Source organism: Lemur catta, chromosome 16, assembly GCF_020740605.2.
Source record: "Lemur catta isolate mLemCat1 chromosome 16, mLemCat1.pri, whole genome shotgun sequence".
Classification (NCBI taxonomy): Eukaryota; Metazoa; Chordata; class Mammalia; order Primates; family Lemuridae; genus Lemur; species Lemur catta.
In genome coordinates this window covers 6819307-6842445 of record NC_059143.1, presented here as the reverse complement: position 1 = coordinate 6842445, position 23139 = coordinate 6819307, and the positions used below count along the sequence as shown (strand labels likewise).

General features: G+C 41.5%; 1 non-coding gene across 1 annotated transcript; it reads left to right on the top strand.

Annotated features, from left to right (window-relative positions):
• Window positions 1-14187: 14187 nt before the first annotated feature.
• On the top strand, window positions 14188-14294 carry LOC123622021. The gene has a single exon (XR_006729385.1). It is a non-coding gene; the product is annotated as a U6 spliceosomal RNA (small nuclear RNA).
• Window positions 14295-23139: the final 8845 nt, after the last annotated feature.

Here is a 23139-nt window from a genome sequence, read left to right as displayed (position 1 = left end):
GGCCCAGGGCTCTGCAGGCTATATACAGAGCATGGCGCCATTGTCTGCTTCTGGAACTCATGGCGGGAAGGTGAAGGAGAGTGCGTGTGTGCAGAGATCACGTGGTGAGAGAGAAAGCAGGAGAGACAGAGAGGGGAGGAGGTGCCAGGCTCTTTTCAACAACCAGTTATCATGGGAATGAAGAGTGAGAACTCACTCACTTCCATGCGAATGGCACCAAGCCACTCATGAGGGATCCACTACCCACGACCCAAACACCTCTCACCAGGCCTCACCTCTAACACTGGGGACCAAATTTCAATATGAGATTTGGCAGGGCCAAACCATAGCACATGTGAAGTGAGTAAATGAATGAAGGAATTAACGAGTGAAAACTAGAAGATGGTGGCATTCCTTCAACTGTGACATCATGATTGTTGAGATGAAACTTTGTGGGGGCTGGGGGGAGCAGTGTCTTGCTATGATGCCCAGGCCTGGCTTGAACTTCTGGGCTCAAGGTATTTTCCTGCCTCAGCCCTGCCGAGTAGCTGGGACTACAGGCTCATGCCCCAGCTAAGATAACCTTTAAGTAGGGAGATGACACTACAGAAAGAGATGATGTGAGTGTCCCAGGGTAAGGACTGAGTTTTGAGCTATTTAAGAGAAAGGCTGATTTAATGGAACTCACACTGCTTGGATTTAGAGTCAAAAGACCTGCCTCTGACTGTGGTTGTGCTCATACACATGCTGTGTGACCTGAGGAAATCAAATTATCCTCTCAGGGCCTCAACTTCTTCATCTGGCAAAATAAGATGACCCTGCAGAGTTGTCATCAAGTTAAACATGACAATGGAACTTCAGGAAATAATCCTTTACCTTGTTCCTGGTGACACGGAGAAGTAGGAAAGAGAAGGCATCTCTGTGACTGGACTATTCCATTCATTCATTCATTATTTATTCCCACTTGGAGATTCATCTTCCATAATACTTGGGTCAAACCTGAAGAGCTTTGTGTTCAGTTTTAACAAGTCAACTATTCCAGTAGAATGTGAATGAACTTTGTGGCAGCCTTCCTGTGCCGGCCTACTCTTGTTCTGTGTCCATGAGGCCAGTTCAAGGTCATGAACAGTCATACATTTTGTATACTGCACAAGGACATTACACCTAAGGAGGCACTTTTCACAAGGTAGACATCATATTTCTATTTATCATGACAATTTTCTGGCAGATGGAAGCAACATATCTTCTACTACCAAAAATCAGTATATTATGGTAATTTTCCCAACAAATAGAAATACTATTTCTTGAAGAAGACGTGCCTTTTCCCATTAGCATGAAATTGCTGTGCCACACCAGTTAGTGCACCTCGGAGATTTGCTTGTTCACACCACTCCTCAGCACTGCCGCCTGCCCCAGCCTCCCCTAGCAGAGGAGGGCTTCAACACGACCACTGTAACACCCACCATGGCCCCAGCCCCAGCACCCACGTGTGAGCCAAACAGACTCGCAGAGGCTCTGTCTGCCCTGGCTGCTGCCCAAGGCAGTAACACACTCGGAAACTTGGGGAGATAATGCCCCAAGGAGGGAACATAGACTAGTGAGAGTTAAGAGATGGGAAGGAGCGCAGATAAATTGCTCACTCATTTTCCCACCCCCACCTGGCAATTCCAGGAGCAACAGCCTCTCCAAAATGTCCTGTGTACAGCCACTCTCTTCCTTGTGAGGCTGTCCCAGCTTTGCTCCTCACCACCTTTTATCTGTTTTCCCTGCCTCTCCACCTCCGGGCCCTCCCCTCTCCCCTCCACACGGTGGGATTGCCCACCCCGCACCTGCCCGGCATGTCAGCCTGGGCCGACACACGGCCGCTGGGCTGCAGGCCTCCCTGGCCCAGCCTGCACGTTACAGATGCACGAGCGAACACAAACCAGGTGCCAACGCACTGGAAAGCCACTGGAAAGCGATTGGGCTTCACAGAACTGGATACACAAAGAGAGGGGAATTTGCCCCGGGCACCACATGGAAAAAACGTTCCTAAATCTCCCATTTGACATCTCTCTTCCCCAAAGCCCCAGCCCTCACCACGGCTGCTCGAATTGCCCTCTAGTGCCTGCGGTCCCTCAAAATCCTTCCTTCTCAGCCTTTTCCCGCTAAACTAGAGCTAACCTCCTCTTAACTTTCCTGGCCAACTGCAGCTCTCCCTTTGTTATACACCTTTCTTATTTGAATGGCCTCCTCCCTGCCCCTCCAAGAGAGGACTGGGGTATAGCCAAGCAAGGGGTCACTTCTCCTCGGGCGGGGATAGAGGGCTGCGGTTGGTAAGAAATACCATTTAACATGCTTGTTTCAGGCACGCAGACGTTGAGAATTAAAGTTAGCTTTGCTCAGAAGCCTCACTGGGGACTAGAGACCAAGGCCCACAGCCCGGGAGGAATCCCTCGGGGAGGGCCTGTCAAACTGCTGGGCACGGTGTCTTAGCCCACAGCTTACACCCAGGGCGGGTGCTCGGTCCCTGGGTACCTGCAAAGTCACATCAGACTTGCTCAGAGTCACGTTCGGGCAGAGTCCCCCCAAGGCCTGGGCGGGAGAGTACACCTGGGTGCGGGTGGCAGAGGCCAGTCACCAGCCCGGCAGGAGTTAGCCCGGGTGTAGGAAAGGCAAGGACTTCAATCTGTTGAGGGATACGGTGACTCAGGCGTGTGCTCTACCCTGTTTTGTCTTCAGCGCTGCCCTCCGACCGCACTTCACACAGTCAGGGGCTGCGGGAACCCGTTTCTGGCGGCAGAGATGGGCCGTCTGCCACTTCCTCCGCACTTCTAGTGTAACCGCCCACGCCCTCTCGCTGAGCCGCACTGAGACCAACGCGAGTGTGGGGAGAGGCCGCAAGGCCTGGGGACAGAGTGTGGCAGAGGCGGGGCGCCCCGCGGGGTCCCCCCCAGAGGCGGCGGCGGTGGCGGGAGTGACACGGTCCTCCCCACGACACGCGGGACCGGCGGGCGGCCGGAGTCCCCGGTGTCTGCCACTCAGCCTAGGACGCCGGCTGGCTTGCTGCGGAAGGCAGACTCCGATCCGCCCGCTCCCCTTAGACAAGCAGCAGTCATTGTTCTTCCTCAAAGCGCAGTTTCCCTCTGACCCAACCAAAGAGAAACACACACCGGGAGGAGGGGGGAGGACTGCCATTTCAGAGGTCGCAAGCAGGCCACCTGCCAAACAGGAATCCCATAGGGAACAGCCGTGACAGCGGAAAAACCTTCTCCCATCGGAGGTGCCCGCACAGCACGCCGCACGGTGCGGCTGGCACTCTGCATGTGCCCCGGGTTCTCTCCGGTCCCCTCGTAACAGCGGGCCTCGCGCCGTCCGCGGTGGCAGCTTTTCCTTTCTGGGTCGGTGACTCAGGGCTGGCTCACTGCAAACCCTGCTGGCAGCCCCGGCGACGCAAGTGCCGTAGCGTCCCACCCTCCCTCCCCCATCTCGGCGGGGCGGGGGGCGCAGCTCCTGGCCCCTGGGTCAACGCGGGTCCTTTCGCAGAGAGGCTGGAAGCGCAGATTGCACCGGCGGAGGTGCGTGCGGGGCAGAGACCAGGAACTTGCTGCCACGCACCATAAAATCCCGAGGCCGGAAACAGCCGTGCCCGCACATAGAGGCACGGCAGCCTGAGTCACGTTAGGATGTCCCCAGTTGAACCTGAGCTGAGCCGTTAGTCACACGGGTTCTCACATCTCCTTAGTGAGAATGAACTGAAGACCGAGTCCAGAACTTGCTGTGCACACAATTTACAGCTCACTGCGTGCGAGTCAACCCGTGTGATTCTGATTCTGTAGAATCAATTCAGCCCTTTTAGAAAAATTATCTTATCACCATGACGTCTGAGTTTCTACAAATCTAGATATCCCTGGCTAGGGCGACCTGAAACTAAGCCCTACCTTTTAAAGAATTATTATTAATTTTATTTTTGAAGAGAAAATTCATTCATATATTCAGATATCAGAGCTGTATAAAATGATATACATTAAGAATTCTCACTTCCTCCCCAGCCCCATCGCCCTCTGCCCCCGTAAGTAACCACTTTTATTACTTTCTTATATATCCTTGCAGTGTACCATTATGCAAACACTAACCAAAATGAATGTACTTACGTGGGAGTCAGAATAACGGCCCCCCAAAGACGTCCCAATCCCTGGAACCTGTGAATTTGTTACTGTCCATGGCAACAAGGACTTTGCTGGTATAATTAAATTGAAGATCGTGAGATGGGGAGATTGTTCTGGACTTTCCAGGTGAGCCCAGTGCAATCACAAGGCTCCTTCTAAAGGGGATGCAGGAGGGCCGGAGTCAGAGAGAAGACAGAGAGACTAGAAGATGCTGCACTGCTGGCTTTGAAGGCAGCGGGAGGCGCCAGGGGCCAAGGAACACAGGTGGCCTCTAGAAGCAGGGAAAGGCAAGGAGACCGAGTCCCTCCTACAGCCTCCAGGAGTGTGCCCTCCTTAGACTTCCCCCCTCCAGAACTAGCAGAGAATAAATTTGTGTTCTTTTCAACCATTAAGTTCCTAGTAATTTGTTATAGAAACAGTAGGAAAGTAACACAACTGTTTTCACCTTTTTCTTAAACAAAAGTTAGCATACCCTGTATAGAGTGTCCTAAAAGTCTCAGTGCAGTTTTAGGCATCGATAACTCTGGAGTTATAAATGCTACAAACTTACAAACAACATCACTTGTACGTTTTATTATTTAAATATCTTTTATACTCATTTAGTTATGTGAGTTTTAAATAATACATTTTGATTTTTGTTTCAGTATCTCTTTTTTTTCCTCTAAGAAAGCTTTGCACAGATGTTGCAGTATTTCTGAAGGTAGCAAACACTGACGAAACAAAAACATTAAAATTAAAATTTATTATTCTAAATTCACAAGACTAAATAAGTGAATAAGAAATGTATGCAATTAAGTTTTCAAATCATGTTTTTTGTATGTTTATAGCATTTGTACTTCTAACATTGTAAAAGTTTAAAATTGCACTAAGGCTTTGGAAACGCAGTATGCACTATTCAGCACTTTGATTTTTTTTTTAGAAAAAATTTATCCTAGAGTTTTTGTGTCAATACATGAAAACTTCCTGGTCTCTTCTACTGCTATACAGTCCTCTCATGTTGGTGCACCATGGTTTATTTAACCAGTCCCCTTGGATACTTGGGTTGTCTCTAATTATTAAGAGTGCTACAGTGAATCACCTAGTACACATATTTCATATGTGTGCAAGCAGATCTGTAAGTGAATTATTGGAAATAGGTATGTTGGATCAAAACTTTACTTTTTAGAAAAAAGAATAGTCTTAGATTGCTGGTAGATTGTAGTGGGAAGAGGTAGACTGTTGGCAAAGATGGCTACAATAATTCCTCCCATCCCTGCGTACACCCTTTTACAGTGTCATTTTGCTGCTTCTACCATCAAGACGTTGAATGTATTTGCTTATTTTTACTGATACATATTAAATGTACATATTTTGGGGGTACATGTGATAATTTGATAGATTCATATAATCTAATCGGGGTGATTGGGATGTCCATCACTTTATGTTTTCTTTACACTAAGAACATTTGCATTATTCTCTTCTAGCTATTTTGAAATGTACCATCGATTAATGTTACCTATGGTCACCCTACTGATCTATCGAACATCAGGTCTCATTTCTTCTATCTAAGTGTACATTTGCACCCATTAATGAAAGGTCAAGTTTACTTCCCCATCCCTGGAATCTGGACTGGCTTGTGACTTGCTTTGGCTGGTAGAATGTGGCAAACGTGACATTGTAGGACTTGCAGGCCCGAGCCTCCAAAGGCCGTGCAGCTGCCTGTCTCTCCCTCCACGGGAAGAAGCCTGGGCCAAGCCTCCCTGAGGACCAGCGGAGCTGGAGGGAGAGGCATGGCCAACAGCCAGCCCCGTGAGGAAGGCCAGCGTGCGCCACCCGCCCCAGTGGGGCTGGTCGACGACTGCAGCCGTGAGCGTGACCCAGGAGTGAGCAGGAATGCCAGGCTAACCCCAGCCCCCAACCCCCAGACCTGCTGTTGTTTAAAGCTACCAAGTTTGGGGGTGATTTATTATGCAACAAGAGACAACTGATACTTCAAGGAAGTAGTTTCTCTTCACAAGATTTATTCTGAGAGGACGTACACTATGTTAGTCATCGCAAGTAAATAACTGACTTTAGAGTGGTTTGTGGACTCGCAGAAGTTTTCTGAGCAAGTCCCGGTCAGCCAGTCTTGCATTTTGTGGTAGGTGTCCTAACTATTGATCCACACCTTGACCCTGAGTGCGCCAAGAAACTGGCTGGCTCTCGGGACTGCCTCACTTTCACAGAGACAACAGAAGGCTTAGTGTGTGTCAGACGGGTGACGAGGTGAGGCATCGCATTTACTGCTGGGCAACTTCCATGGTTGGAGGGAAAAACTTCACTCCTTCGTTATCCCTCCTGGCACACAGTAACAGTTCAAGAAATCAGGACAATGAAGAGTCTGAAAGTGGCCTACTTAGCTAAATCCGGCTCAAAGGAAAGAATATATTTGATTTTAATTTACAAACTAGCACACCAGTGTTTTCAAGTTCAAGAAAATCAATTTAATGTGTTGCAACTAGCATTTTTTAAAAATGTTATTTGGACACCTATGTTCAAAGCAGCATTATTCACAATAGCCAACAGGTGGAAGCAATCCAATGTCCATCAGTGAATGAATGGATAAACAAAGTGTGGTGTGTACATAACAATGGAATATTATTCAGCCTTAAAAAGGAAGGAAATTCTGACACATGCTACAACGTGGAGAACCTTGAGGACATTATGCTAAGTGAAATAAGCCTATCACAAAAGGACAAATATGATTCCATTTAAATGAGATGCCTACAGTAGTCAAACTCAGAGACAAAAAGTAGAATGGTGCTTGCCAGAGGCAGAGGAGGGGGAAATAGGGAGCTATTGTTTAAGGTACGGAGTTTCAGCTTGGAAAGATGAAAAATGTTCTGGAGATGGATGGTGGTGATGGTTGCACAGCAGTGTGAATATACTTAATGCCATAGGACTGTATGCTTAACAATTGCTAAAATGGTAAATTATGTTATGTACATTTTACCACAATAAAAACTAATAAAATGAAGCAGAATAAAATATAGGTTACATGTATGTGTTTACTGTGTGAAAATTCATCAAGCTCTGTGCTTACAGTTATGTACTTTTCTGCATATTTGCTATGCTTCCATAAAAGAATTAATTATTATAAACCAGAATAGCGGTATATTTTATCAGGCCCTCTTATGGCCATGTGCTCCAGGCTGCCAGTCACACGTATTTGGCTCAGAATAAACCTCTTGACAAATTATTTTTTAAATAAATAAATAATAAATAGGCCGGGCGCGGTGGCTCACGCCTGTAATCCTAGCACTCTGGGAGGCTGAGGCGGGTGGATTGCTCGAGGTCAGGAGTTCAAGACCAGCCTGAGCAAGAGCGAGACCCCGTCTCTACTAAAAATAGAAAGAAATTAGCTGGACAACTAAAAATATATATAGAAAAAATTAGCCGGGCATGGTGGCGCATGCCTGTAGTCCCAGCTACTCAGGAGGCTGAGGCAGTAGGATTGCTTAAGCCCAGGAGTTTGAGGTTGCCGTGAGATAGGCTGATGCCACGGCACTCACTCTAGCCCGGGCAACACAGCGAGACTCTGTCTCAAAAAATAAAAAAATTAAAAAATTTAAAAAAAAATAAATAAATAATAAATAAATAAATAAAAATAATAACTAATAAATAAATAAAAAACAAAATAACAAATTTGCTTATTTATTGTTAAATAAATAAATAACAAAGACCAGAGTAGATGTCAGAGTGCATTGCCCATAATAAGGGTAAGTTGTTTTGTGAAGTTTTTGCCATAGTTAGAAGTAAGTGTGTATGTGTGGTGTGCATACGTGCACACTACATTATCATGTAAAATGTATTTTGGATTGTGGTTCTTAAAAAATTGAAGAAACCTTGTGCTGAGGCTAGTCTCCATGTCTTACTGCATGGCTCCTTCTTTCTTGAACTTGATATGCTTTCGCCAATGGAAGTAATTTAATTTTGACACTCATTTATTCAAGCAGAAAAATCCTTTCCCTGGGGTCTTCTCTTCACCATAATAATTTTTCTCCATCTAACTGCTCCTGGTGACTAGATTTTATATGCTAGATTAACCAGTAAACTCATGTATAGACATTCTATCATCTTGCTCCATGGACTGGTCATGACAGCATTAGCATACATCATGATAAGACATTAGGACATGAGCTTTATGCTTCAATTCAGAAAAACTACAGTTCCCTTAAATCATAGAGTGTTTGACTTTTAAAATTCCTTGGTGTTTATAGTTCTAAATCTCTTATGCTCATAGGAATCTTCTCTATAACATCTGAAACAGTAGGCTGTTCATCTTGTGTCTGGATACTTCTGATGACAATAAGGCACCTTCATTCATTGCTGGGCAGCCCCCGGTGCTAGAAAAGTATGTAAGAGTAGTTTCAAGGCAGAATTGGGTGGTGACTCACCCTGGAGCCTGTAGGGACACCTCTGATCAGCTAAGCCTTGCTCAAATAGATACCTGGAACATATTCATTACCTACATTTCAAAGGCATCCTTCATGGGGCATGTGTGTTAGTTTAAAAGAATGCACTTTAATTTTCCATGTTTTAACAGAACTGAGTGCTTAATACCAGGCACTTCTAAGAGAGGAGAGGAGGCATTTCTTTGAGTATTGTGAACAAAGAATGAGTGACTGTGTAACAGAGGTAAAGGTCTGAAAAAGGGTAATAAATGCTTTATGAGTTGTCTCTTTAAAACCCCCCACCATTTTTGAGAATTAAAACCTGCATTCCTTCCCAAGACCAGTGATCAAAGGGGCATAAAAACATTTGTTGCTATTTGTTTTCTATTATCTTAAACCACAAGAGGTGGCTCAACAGAATTGTCTAGATAAGGGTCACAAGATCATCATCACCAGAGATAAGGTCGTGATAACCCAAGACCAAAACCATGTGAAGCCATGACAGACATTGATCACATAGACCTGAGCCCAACTGCCACTGCCCTCTTTAAAAAGCCCTGCTTTTCTGTTTAAAGGCAGGGTGGTGGTCTTTTGAGATGCTAGTCTGATGCCCTCCTCATTTGCTGGAAAATTAATAAACTTCTCTTTCCTTTTCCTCAAACCACTGTCCTCATTCTTAGTTCTGATTTGGCCTCTGGCACAAGTACCGCCGAGCTTTCAGTAACAACTACATGCCAGTGGTCCTGGGGAGAGAGACTCTCATGACTTGGGGGGTTCTTGGATAGTGTGGCCTCTGCTCCCCATACCCCGCTGTTACTGGGAGTGGGCAGGGCTGAGGTGTTACAGCAATGCCCGTGGCTGATGGGTGTGTCTAATTCTGGGATCAGTGTTTGGAAGTCCACTCGATGATTGCATAATCCTCATCTCTAATATCAGTTTTACCTATAATGAAAGTAGTATTTTGGCACTCCTTTGCATTTTTTTTCTGACTTAGAGGATATTACACATTAGGCCCCCTACATATAGACTTCTATACCCAACTGGCTAAAGAAAGCTGCACAACTGTGCAGGTTTGTGAAACTCCAAATTTAACTCTGACCCCCTACAGCTGCTTCTCCATCCTTTTCCCTGGCTTTGGCCCATTTTCTTTCCCACACTCCTCAGTGGTTATTCCAAACTTTCCCCAATCATCAAGCCCCTACCTGACCTCTGTACAGCCAGCACACAGCCTCGTCCCCTCCACCGTCAAAGAGAAAAGTGAGGCTGCAGGTGGAAAGCCCAACTCCCTCTTTCCCCTCTATGAAAGTTTCTCAGATGAAAATAGAGAAAACAACCTTGTCACAGACATTCTGAAATTATTAGGTATATAGGTGGGGGGAACAAACTCTTGTCATGTGATGATCTTCAGTTACCAGTAATTTCAGAAAAATTAAATGAAACAGTAGAAAAAATAAAAACTAAAATAGAGGAAGAAAAGAAGCAAAGAAAAAGTAGAAGAGGCCCCCTCAAAAAAGATACAATTATTTAATAGCTCTTGTCACCTGTTCATAGCATATCTATAATATTTCTACCTGAAGTTCCCTCAAGTCTCAGAGGATGAGGTGCCCTTCCTCAATGAAGGCAACTGTCTAAACATAGGCGCCAATGCATTTACTCCAACCACACCAAGATGCTGCCCATCAGTTATTCCCCTTACCCCCAGATTATCAACTCTCCTTGGCCATTGACTTATCTCCTCAGCTATAAACAAGCTCTCCTATTCCAGACATAGCCCTTGATCTGGAGCCCTATCAGCACCCCATCTCTCTTGACATTTACATCTGGATTTTCAACCCTTTATCAACAGCCCCACATTTGCCCCTCCATGACATGCCTCATGCTCCCACCATGGCCCTAAAACTATGCTTGCAAAGAGCACCAGTGATACCCCTTCCCATGTCTACGGAGCATGGTCCAGACATGGAGCACTGGGCCACACTACTTTCTTTTTGAATGTTTTCCCTTCTTGAAAGGGACCATTTTTAAAGCATATTTCTTTATCTGTGCATGGCATGGCCTATCATGTGGTGCTCAATACATTTCCAGCTTTGGATGTCTGGGTTAAAACTGAGGCTCTAAAGAGAGAAATGGTGGCTTCCCAACCAGCACTGGATTGCCATTTTTGTAGGACAAATGGGAATTTCTGTGAACTTTATATACGTATTTTCTAATTCTTCAGGGATTAAGAACTGTTCCTTGAGTACCTAGAGCTCTGCCAAAGGATAATTGTACTAGACCATGGCCATTTCCCATTCTGTAAAAATTAGTACCCTCTGTTTCTTCGTAACGTATTAATTTTCAATGAAGTGATTAAAATCTTAATGAAATTATTCCTCATGTTGGCACATAGTAGTGACAGCTATATTATATATGGTTGGAGAATTAAATTGTCTTGCATAAATGAAAATCCTTATAATACCTGGTTACAGACACTAGATTTTAAAATGCTTGTCTATTAATCATTCAACTGCATAAGTACAAAGTGCTCTAAGTACAGTGAAATACTTTGAAAAAATGGGAACTTTTGGAGCAATGGGCCTATTATTTGTCACCTATCTTCAGGATAACAAGAGAGAGTCATCAATCTTTGAAACATAAGGCAAAGCAAGAGTAAGTATAGGCTTGTAAGAAAAAACTGTTTCTCTATTCATACCAAATGTGTGAGTTTTTTCCACACTAAGGTATTCTCCAATTCTCTGTGGATACTCATGGGAGGTTCTATAATTCAATTAAATTCTGACAATATCTACCTAGAGTTAGCATCAGATCTGCAAGTTAAAAGGCTCAGTCCCACAGGACTGCCCCAACTTCAGACACCAGCTGCAAGTGCCAGGTTCCACCTGGCACTTCTTACCGCCAGCTATAAACCAAGGGTTCCCATAACCCCTCCACAAGTTCAATAATCTCCTAGAAAGACTCACAGAACTTACGAAGTCCTCACTCAAAAATGTGAAGAATAATGATGAAAAACTGAAAGATTTCCCCTAAGATTGGGAACGAGACAAGAATTCCACTTTTGCTACAACTATTTAACATTATACTGGAAATTGTAGCCAGTGCAATTAGGTGAGAAAAAGAAATAAAAGGCATCCAGATTGGAAAAGAAGAAGTAAATTATCTTTATTTGTGGATGACATGATCTAATATATAGAAAACCCTAAAGAATTATTTAAAAACAGTATTATAAGTAATAACTTCAGCAAAATTGCAGAATACAAGATCAACATACAAAAGTCAGTCGTATTTCCATACACTAGCAATGAACAATCTGAAAGGCAATTAAGAAAACAATTCCATTTATAATAACATCAAGAAGAATAAAGTACTCAGATATAAATTTACCAATGGAGGTGTAAGACTTATACTCTGAAACTATAAAACGTTGGTTAAAGAACTTGGAGAAGGCCTAATCAAATGTAAAGTTATCCCATATTCATGGATTGGAAGACTTAATATTACTAAAATGGCAATACTTCTTGCTTGTGCTTTTGGTGTCATATCTAAGTGATCTCTATCAAAATTCCTTTTGCCTTTCTTTGCAAAAATGGAAAAGTTAGTCCTACAATTCATATGTAATTGCAAGGGACACAGAGTAAGCAAAACAATCTTGAAGGACTCACACTTCTGATTTCAAACTTACTACAAAGCTACAGTAATCAAGACAATGTGGTAGTGGCATAATGATAGACAAACAGATCAATGGAATAGAATCAAGAGCCCAGAAATAAACTTGTATATCTATGAACAACTGATTTTCATTAAGGGTGCCAAGACAATTCAATGTGGAAAGAATAGTCTCTTTAACCATTGGTACTAAAACAACTGGATAGCCACATGCAAAAGAATGAAATTGGACGTTAACCACACATTATCTATAAAGATTAACTTAAAATGTATCAAAGACATAAAAGTAAGAGGTAAGACCATAAAATACTTGAAGAAAACTTAGGAGTAAATTTTCATGACCTCAGATTTGACAATGGATTCTTAGATATGACACCAAAAGCACAAGCAGCAAAAGAAAATACATACGTTGGACTTTATCAAAATTAAAAACTTTTCCACATCAAAGAACACTATCAAGCAAGCGAAAAAATGGCCCACCTAATGGGAGAAAAAAAATGCGAATCATATATCTGGTAAGGATCTAGTGTCCAGAATATGTGAAGAATCCTTAAAATGCAACAACAAAAAAGATAAACAACACAATTTTAAAATAGGTAAAGGATTAATAGACATTTCCCCAAAGAAGATATACAAGTAGCCAATAAGCCCATGACAGACAAGCAATATCATGAACTGTCAGGGAAACACAAATCAAAACCACAATGAGCTACCACTTCATACCCGGGAGGATGGTTATAATCAAAAAAACCAGAAAATATCAAGTGTTGATGAGGATATGGGAAAATTAGAACCCTCATACAGTACTGGTGGGAATGTAAAATGGTGCAGTCACTGTGGAAAACAGTTTAGCAGTTCCTCAAAAAAATTAAATGTAGAATTACCATATGACCCAGCAATTCCACTCCTAGGTATACATCCAAAAGAACTGAAAACACATGTTCACATAAAAACTTGTACACAAATGTTCATAGCAGTATTATTCATAATAGCTAAAAAGTGGAAACAACCCAAATGTCCATCAGTTGAACAATGCACCAAAAAAGTAACACATCAACATGATGAAATGAAGCCATAAAAGGAAATGAAGTACTGTACATGCTACAACATAGCTGAACCTTGAAAATATTGTGCTAAGTGAAATACACCAGACACAAAAGACCACATATGGTATGATTCCATTTCTATGAAATATCCAGAACAGGCAAATCCATAGAGACAGAAAGCAGATAAATGGTTGCCAGGGTCTTGAGGAGATGGAGTGGGAATGACATTAATGCGGCAGTCCCCAACCTTTTTGGCACCAGGGACCAGTTTCACGGAAGGCCATTTTTTCACAGACAGGGATGGGGGGTGTCCATGGCCTGAGGGTTGGGGACCACAGGCTTAATGCATACAGGGCTTCCCTTTTGGGTGATGAAAATGTTCCGGAAATAGATAGAGGTAATCGTTGCACAACATTGTGAATGTGCTAAAAGCCACAAATTATACACTTAAAATGAAGAATTTTATGCTGTGTGAATTTTACCTCAATTTTTAAAAAGTATGGAAACCTGGAAACTTTAATTGGTGAATGTACCAACTTTGGGACCTAATATTCATAAATAGTAATTTCAATTTGGTTTTGCTTCAATATTGGCCAGGGTTTTTATTTGTTTTTTAATGGTACAATACTGCTAGAATATATGGTTTGCATTTTGTACCAAGTGGCTTGCAACAAGTCTAGTAAACCCTGAACTTGTCTCTATACTTGTGTATATCAAAAAAATTAGAACATGAACAATAAAAAGGATTTTTTGTGTTTAAGACAAAAGTAGGCAAACTACAGTGTGCTGTTTTTGTGCAGCCTACAAAAAAAAAAGAATGATTTTTACATTTTTAAACACTTGTGAAAATAACAAAAGAAGAATATTTCTTGACGTGAAAATTACACAAAATTCAGATTTCAGTGTCAATAAATAAAGTTTTATTAGAACATAGTCATAGTGCTCGCTTTGGCAGCACATATACTAACATTGGAATGATACAGAGAAGATTAGCATGGCCCCTGCACAAGGATGATATGTAAATTCATGAAGCGTTCCATATATAAAATTAAAAAAAAATAAAAAAGAACATAGTCACATTCATTTGTTTATGTATTGTCAATAACTGTTTTTGCACTATAGCAGAAGAGTTGAATAGCTACAACAAGGACAATATGGAATATTCTTATTTCTTTGCACTGCTAATCAGCACACTACAAATTGCAATGACAGTTATAACTCAGCAGCATCTCAAGTATCACAAATATTGCAGTACCATGGTATTTTTATTATCAGTGTATGCCCATCATGTCAAAACAAGAAAAGAAAAGTGGACTTTGAATGTTGCTCTTTCAGAGCATGGTTAAGTGCAGATTATTTGTTTGGAATTAGGCAGCAAAGCACTGAGTTTATTATGCAATGACACTATAGTCTCTCCTTAAAAAAAATACAATATATATCAACATTACGAGACTAAGCACTCATTATAATAGTCCCAACTCACAGGAAAGCAACAGTCAGAAAAATCAGAAAATTTAAAATGGAATATTTTATCACAGATGAATTTCTTCACAAAAATAAAAATGAAAATGAGACTGTAGCAAAAGTAAGTTTCTGAGTGGCCCATGTGTTGGCCAAACAAGGAAAACCATTTATCAATGGTAAGTTAATTAAATCATGTTTCCTTGTAGCAGCACAAGATTAATAGAGAGAAAATAAACATTTTAAGACTATTAGCCTTTTAGTGAGAATAGTTGCTTGAAGAGTAGAGACTACAGGTAGAAACATCAATAATCAATTTTCTAAAAAGGAAAATGATAGCAAGTGATTTTCCTTGACTCTTGAAGAATTGAAAGATACGACTGATAAAGCCCGTTGTTTATTTGAGGAGTCCATGCCAAGTTTGGAGTGATTGAACAATTAGCCTCTGTGAATAATCTTATAGGTGAGAATATTTTCAAAGTTGAGAGAACCCTAATTCAGTACAACCTGAAGCAGAATATGCTAAGATGTGTTGCAAATGATGATAGTAAATGATGTGTGGAACAGAAAGAGGCTTAGTTTTGCCAGCACGGTGGCTCACAGGCTAGCACCCTGGGGTGCCAAGGCCAGAGGATTGCTTGAGCTCAAGTGTTCGAGCAAGAGTGAGACCCTGTCTCCACTAAAAATAGAAAAATTAGCTGGGCATCATGCTGTGCACCTGTAGTCCCAGCTACTCAGGAGGCTGAGGCAGGAGGATCACTTGAGCCTAGGAGTTTGAGGTTGCAGTGAGCTACAAGGATGCCACTGCACTGTATCCAGGGTAGTATAAAGGGAATTTACATTTTTCAAAATCCATTTACCTGTACAATTGAGCTTCCACATAACCTTCAACTTGAAGTGTTTATCTACAATGTAATAATAACATGCTAAAAAGAAAATATCAGGAGAAGAATTTAATAGAATTGTATAAATGCCTCTTAAGTGATAAATATGCTCAATTAAAATCATATGCTTATATAAGACTTGGAACAAGGCAAAGATGCCCACTCTCACCACTATCATAGTACTGGAAGTTCTATCTAACATAGTACTGGAAGTTCTAACCAGAGCAATTAGACACGAAAAAGAAATAAAAGGCAGCAGGGTGGGTTTTGAGAAGATGTTGGTCAATGGATACAAAATTTCAGTTAGATAGAAGGAATAAGTTCAAGAGGTCTATTTTATACAACATGGTAACTATAGTTAATAACAATGCATTGTATTCTTGAAAATTAGTGACAGTAGATTTTAAGTGTTCTTACCACAAAATAAAATATGATATGTATATATTCACTAGCTTGACTTAGCTATTCCACAATATATACATAATTTAAAACATCATGTTGTACATGATAAAGACATATAATTTTTATTTGTCAATTAATATAAAGTAATAATTTAAAAAGAAAAAAGGAATACAAATTGGAAAAGAAGAAGTAAAATTATCCCTGTTTGCTGATGACACATGTAGAAAACCCTAAAGATTCTTTAAAAAAAAAAAACAAACTCCATTAGAACTAAAAAATTTAACTGTAGGACACAAAATCAACACACAAAAATCAGTTGCATTTTTATACACTAGCAATGACCAATCCAAAAAGGAAATGAGGAAAGCAATCCCATTTACTATAGCATCAAAAAGGATAAAATACTTAAGGAATAAACTTAGCCAAGGAGGCAAAAGACTTGCATACTGAAAATTCAAAACATTGATGAAAAAAAATGAAAGATGACACAAACAAATGGAAAGGAATCCCATATTCATAAATCAGAAAACATTATTGTTAAAATGCCTAATACCCAAAGAGAACCACAGATTCAATGTAATCCCTATTAAAATCTCCATGACATTTTTGGAGAAATAGAAAAAAAATCTTGAAATTCACATAGAATCTCAAGAGACCCCAAATAGTCAAAACAATCTTGAAAAAAGAGAACAAATGTGGAGGCCTCACACTCCCTGATTTCTTTTCTTTTTTTTTTTTTGAGACAAAGTCTCACTCTGTTGCCCAGGCTAGAGTGCCATGGTGTCAGCCTAGCTCACAGCAACCTCCAACTCCGGGGCTCAAGCAATCCTCCTGCCTCAGCCTCCCGAGTAGCTGGGACTACAGGCATACATCACCATGCCCGGCTAATTTTTTCTATATATTTTTAGCTGTCCAGTTAATTTCTTTCTATTTTTTTAGTAGAGACAAGGTCTCGCTCTTGCTCAGGCTGGTCTTGAACTCCTGACCTTGAGCGATCCTCCTGCCTCGGCCTCCCAGAGTGCTAGGATTACAGACGTGAGCCACTGCAAACGGCCTCATGCCCTGATTTCATGCTAGAAAGCAACAATAATTAAGACACCATGAAACTGGCATAAAGATAGATTTATAGACCAATAGAACAGAACAGGCCGGGCGCGGTGGCTCACGCCTGTAATCCTAGCTCTGGGAGGCCGAGGCGGGTGGATCGCTCAAGGTCAGGAGTTCGAGACCAGCCTGAGCAAGAGTGAGACCCCGTCTCTACTAAAAAAATAGAAAGAAATTATCTGGCCAACTAAAAATATATATATACAAAAAATTAGCCGGGCATGGTGGCTCATGCCTGTAGTCCCAGCTACTCGGGAGGCTGAGGCAGTAGGATCGCTGAAGCCCAGGAGTCTGAGGTTGCTGTGAGCTAGGCTGACGCCACGGCACTCACTCTAGCCCGGGCAACAGAGCGAGACTCTGTCTCAAAAAAAAAAAAAAAAAAAAAAAACAATAGAACAGAACAGAGAGCCCAAAACTGACAAATAATAAACTAGGGGCCTCATTCACCTGGGCCAGCATGATCAGGAAGCCTTTTATATTTTAACCCTGTAAGGAAAATAACTTTGAAATGACCAGTCTGCTTTTTGTTCCTTATTTCTGCTTGCTTCAGCTTTTTTCTGTCTAAAAAGCTCATTCCGTTTAGTGTTGCTGTAACAGAATACCTGAGGCTGGTGATTTATAAAGAACAGAGGTGATTTAGCCCGTGGTTCTGCAGGCTGGGAAGTGCAAGGAACATGGCACTGCATCTGCTTGGCTTCTGGCTTTCTGTGCTGCTGCCTGGTAACATGGCAGAGAAGGTCGAAGGGGAAGCAGACGTATGCGAAGAGCCAACCTGAGGGGCAGCCTGGCTCTGTCACAACCACTCTTGGGGGAGAGCTCACTCACTGCCACGAGAATGGCAGCAAGCCACGCATGAGGGATCTGCTCGAACATCAGCCTGGGCTATAGTAGTAACATTCATCAGGTGTCGGGCAGATGGGAGGGGGAGGTGGGATGGGTTTATACACACCTAATGGGTGTGGTGCACACTGTCTGGGGCATGGACACGCTTGAAGCTCTCGGGTGGGGCAAAGGCAATATATGTAACCTAAACATTTGTACCCCCGTAATATTCTGAAATAAAATAAGTTTTTTAAATCAGCCTAGGGTGGTGGCACACACCTGTAGTCCCAGCTACTCAGAAGGCTGAGGCAGAAGGTATGACTTAAGCCCAGGAGTTGGAGGTTGCAGTGAGCTATGATGACGCCTCTGCACTTTAACCTGGGCAACCTGAGAGCAAGAACCTGTCTCAAAAAAAAAAAAAAAAATGCAATAGAAAGCATTGCCTTAACCTCTTTTGGTAAGAGAGTTTATATCTCTGCTGGCGGAGCTTGTAATTCTTTCTGAGGTAGGGGAGAAAAATAATATCTTTTCCTTACCTGTTGCCAGATTCATGGCTGAGACCCCTATAACAAAGGACAGATTAACAAGAGAAAAAACATAGATTTATTTAATGTAAGTTTTACATGACACAAAAGCCTTCAGCAATGAAGATCCAAAGACCCAAGGAAAACCGTATTTTTTGGACAGCCATGCAGAGTGTGATTGGAGGACAGAAGGGGCTGAGCCAGCGGTGATGGCCGGGGTGGCTTGGCCAGGCCTGCCTGTTCAGACTCTTTGTGGCCTCCAGGCAAGACCCTCCGGAATGAGGGTCTTATGATCTACTTGCAGGGGAGGGAGGTCAGAGAATTCTTTCATGACCTGCTCCAGGGAGAAAGGTGGGAGAAAGTCAGAGTGACCCACCTGCTTTGGTGGTTTTTCTCAATTTCCTTCAGCTTAAGATACTCAGTATGCCAAGGTATTTGTGTTCTGAGTCCGATACTGACAAAAGCAGTAAAATATGCTTATTTACTTAAGAGTATTGGAAGAGGCATTAGAGATCATGTAGTCCAAGTCTCCCATTTTACAAATGACATTTCTTCTTTATCCCAAAAGCAAATATAATTGTAAAATGTTTTTTAATTTTCTAAAAAATGCCACATTTTTTAAGATTGAAGACCACTTTCCAGACTACATACCAACGTAGAAGCTTCCAATGCACAGTATATTGTCTGACATATATTGCCATGTTTGTACAACAGATGATTCAATATTATTAAGATGTCAGTTCTCTTCCAAATTGGTCCATGTATTCAACATAACTCCAATCACAACCACAGTTGTTATTTTGAAGAAATTGATAAGCTGATTCTAAAATTTGTGAGGAAATGCAAAATACTTAGAGTAGCCAGAATTGTTTTGAAAATATAATACAAAGGTAAAAAACTTATTTGATTTCAAGACTTGAAATTATACTAATTAAAATAACATTAGCCAGTGTGGTAGCCTGTAGATCCAGCTCCTTAGGAGGCTGAGGAAAGAGGATCCCTTGAGCCCAAGATTTTGAGGCCAGCCTGGGCAATGTAGCAAGAGTCCATCTCTAAAAAAATAAAAATAAATACAATTTTTTTTTAAAGAAAGATAGCATGGTATTATTGCCATAGGATAGAAATAGGAATTGATGGGTAGACATAGAGATCAGTGGAAGAAAATATAGAATCCACATATAGATGCACCAATTGATTTTCTTTAAGGGAGCCAAGGTAATTCAATGGGGAAAAAATAGACATTTTAACAAATGTTATTCAAACAACTGGGTATCCATTTGAGTGAAAATAAACCTTGACCCTTACCTCATACCATACATTAAAATGAACTTGAAATGGATAATAGACCTAAACCTAAAAGTTAAAACATCAAGAAAAAAAAGATAGGAGAAAATCTTTGCAATATTGGAGTAGGTAAAGATTTTTTAAGACACCAAAAACATGGATCATTAAGGAAAAAAGTGATAATTAGACTTCATCAAAAGTAAAATCTTCTGCTCTTCAAAAAGTATAAATAAGAAAATGCAAAGGCAAGCCACAGACTGGGAAGAAATATTTGCAGTATCTAACAAAGGACTAATATCGAGAATGTATATTCTGGCCGGGCACAGTGGCTCATGCCTGTAATCCTAGCACTCTGGGAGGCCAAGGCGGGTGGATCGTTTGAGCTCAGGAGTTCGAGACCAGCCTGAGCAAGAGCGAGACCCCATCTCTACTAAAAATAGAAATAAATTATGGACAACTAAAAATATACATAGAAAAATTAGCCGGGCATGGTGGCACATGCCTGTAGTCCCAGCTACTTGGGAGGCTGAGGCATGAGGATCGCTGGAGCCCAGGAGTTTGAGGTTGCTGTGAGCTAGGCTGATGCAGCGGCACTCTAGCCTGGGCAACAGAGTGAGACTCTGTCTCAAAAAAAAAAAAGAAAAGAAACAAAAAAGAGAATATATATTCTTACAATTCTAAAATAAGAAAATAAATAATCCAATTTAAAATGTGTAAAAGATTTAAATGAACACTTCACCAAAGAAGCTATACAAATGTCAAATAAGCACAAGAAGTGGTGCTCAATGTTATTAGTTCTCAGGGAAAGCAAATTGAAACCACAGGAGATAACTCTGCACACCCACTGGAATATCTAAAATTAGAAATGTTATTGACCCAAACTGGGGTCTGCTCACCTGGCACAGGCCAATGACACTGAAGCCGAGAGTTGCTGCAGGAGAAAGAGGCATTTTTATTTCATGACACCAAGCAAGGAGTACGAGCAGCTAACATTTAAGATTTGAACTCTCCAAAGGCCCACAAGCCAGGGTTTCTAAAGGCAGGGGTTTACTTCAGGCAGGCAAAATTGTAAATCAGTACATGGCAGTTATACACTGGCCTGGCCCCAAAAGGCAGGATATGCTGAAGTGGGGACCTATAGGTCAGAGGTGGATTCAGGGATACTTGGATTAGCAGAAAGTAACGTTAAAATCAGTTTTACTCTCTCCAGGCCCCTAAGGGGAAATTTAGAACAAAGAATGATGGTCAGAGTTCAATTCTCAGTTTCCCTCATATCTGTATTTTTCATCTGGTGAGGATTTCTGAAAAACAACTCAAGAACATATGTTGGCCAAGCATGGTAGCTCATGCCTATAATCCCAGCACTTTAGAAAGCCAAGGCAGGAGTATCTCTTGAGACCAGGTATTTGAGGTCAGACTGGACAACATAGTGAGACCCCCATCTCTACAAAAGATTTTTTAAAAATTAGCCAGGCATGGTGACATGTGCTTGTAGTCCCAGCTACTTGAGAGGCTGAGACAGGAGGATCACTTGAGCCCATGAATTTGAGGTTACAATGAGCTATGACTGGGCCACTGCACTACAGCCTCGTGACAGAGCAAGATCCTGTCTCAAAAAAAAAATTAATATGTTAAGATGCCATCTTTTAGTTTCTATAGGGAATCAAAACATCTCCTGACTCTGGCTTGCTTGCAGAGCTGTAGTTATTTCCATTCACTTAGCTAGTTTCTGGGCTAGCAAGGTGCTCAGAACTTCCCCTGAAGGGACTCAAGATTTTCCTTTACTTCCATACTTGCGGACCCAGCATGCTCCTAAGAGGGGTCCCTGCTCCATCTCAGAAGTTTGAAAATATCAAGTGTTGGGAAGGATTTAAGGTAACCAAAACTTTCATGCTTGCTGGTGAGTGTGGAAAATAGTGTAACCACTTTGGAAAATAGCTTAGCAATTTCTTATAAAGTCAAACATACAGTTACCATATGACCCAGCTATTCCACATCTAAGTATTTTCTCTAAGAGAAATGAGAAACTATGTGCAAAAACCTGTGTACTAATGTTCGTAGCAGCTTTAGTCATAACAGCCCAAGACAGAAAACAACTCAATGTTTATCAGTAGATGAATAAACAGTGTATGTCCATGCAATAAAAATAAGTCAACAACAAAAAGGACAAAAGTACTGGTACATGGATGAATCTAAAAAATATTAGGATGAGCAAAAGGAGCCACAGAAGAGTACATACCATATGATTCTATTAATGGAAATGTCCCGTGTCTTGATCACAGTAATGGTTACATAGCTGTATAATGTCAAAAGGCAAAATTACTACAAATTTAGGTATAGAGCTAATTGACTTTATTTGCGATTCACGAACTGGAACAGCCTCCACTCTACAAAACAGAATGAGAGCTCCCACCAGGCAGTGGCAGAACAGTGGGTTTTGTAAGGTGAAAACAAGGAAACAGAACAATAGGAAAAAACCTGATTTAACATCAGATTACGTTTTTTGTAAGTTAAAGCAGAGGGGCTTCCTAATTATACTGACTCGGGTACTCTGGAATCTCCTGTTTTCAGGAAAAACTCTTTTGTTTTGGGCTCTATCCCCTTTAAAGTTTCATTTTGATTATGTGGCATGTAGCATGAGTGACTCCGTTTTGGTTTGGTATAGTCTTTTGTGGTCTAGCGTAAGAGCTCAGTATAAAACAATGGCCCCCCAAAACTTTAACAATACGACTGTCAAAATTCATGGGATAGTGTAATTATAATGGGTGTGTTCTAGTATGTGAAGGATACTTCAGTAAAGTAGGCTTGAAGAAATTCTCTCTTCCCTACTTTCCCTTTTCTCCAAGTCAGCTTCCTTTTGCTTCCTTTTCTTACTCCTTCCATCTGTTCGACCCATTCCTTTCTGAGGAAGGCTACATGTGTTCCCTTCAAATGTAGATTGCTTTGACTTTCCTCAGCTCCATCCAATTCCCTGGACTTCACCCTTCTGCTGATGTGCATAACACACATTCCAGCCTGTTCTGGCAAGCAAAGGACCCTTCCTCCTTGGAAGGTGGGGGCTGAGAACTGCAGATATTTATAAATCTATGTGTGCTCCCTCATGCTCAAATAAATTGCCATGCCAGTGGCAGTGGCAAAGCCACGACCATAACCAAGATTACCTAAATTACCCAGTTTAGTGTCCTGCAACTGTCTCAATCAATATATCAACAGAATAACATGGCTGAAAGGGAAGAAATGCTAGGGAACAGATCATCATGGGGTAAAGTATAGAAACATTTTCTGATAGAATAGATGTGTTTCTTTTGGCAGCTGCAGCCTCGCATGCAAAATCCCATTTTTGTCTTCTAGTTTGATATGTAATATTTGAATAAACATGAGGAAAATCCCATATTTTCTTCAGGAATAGA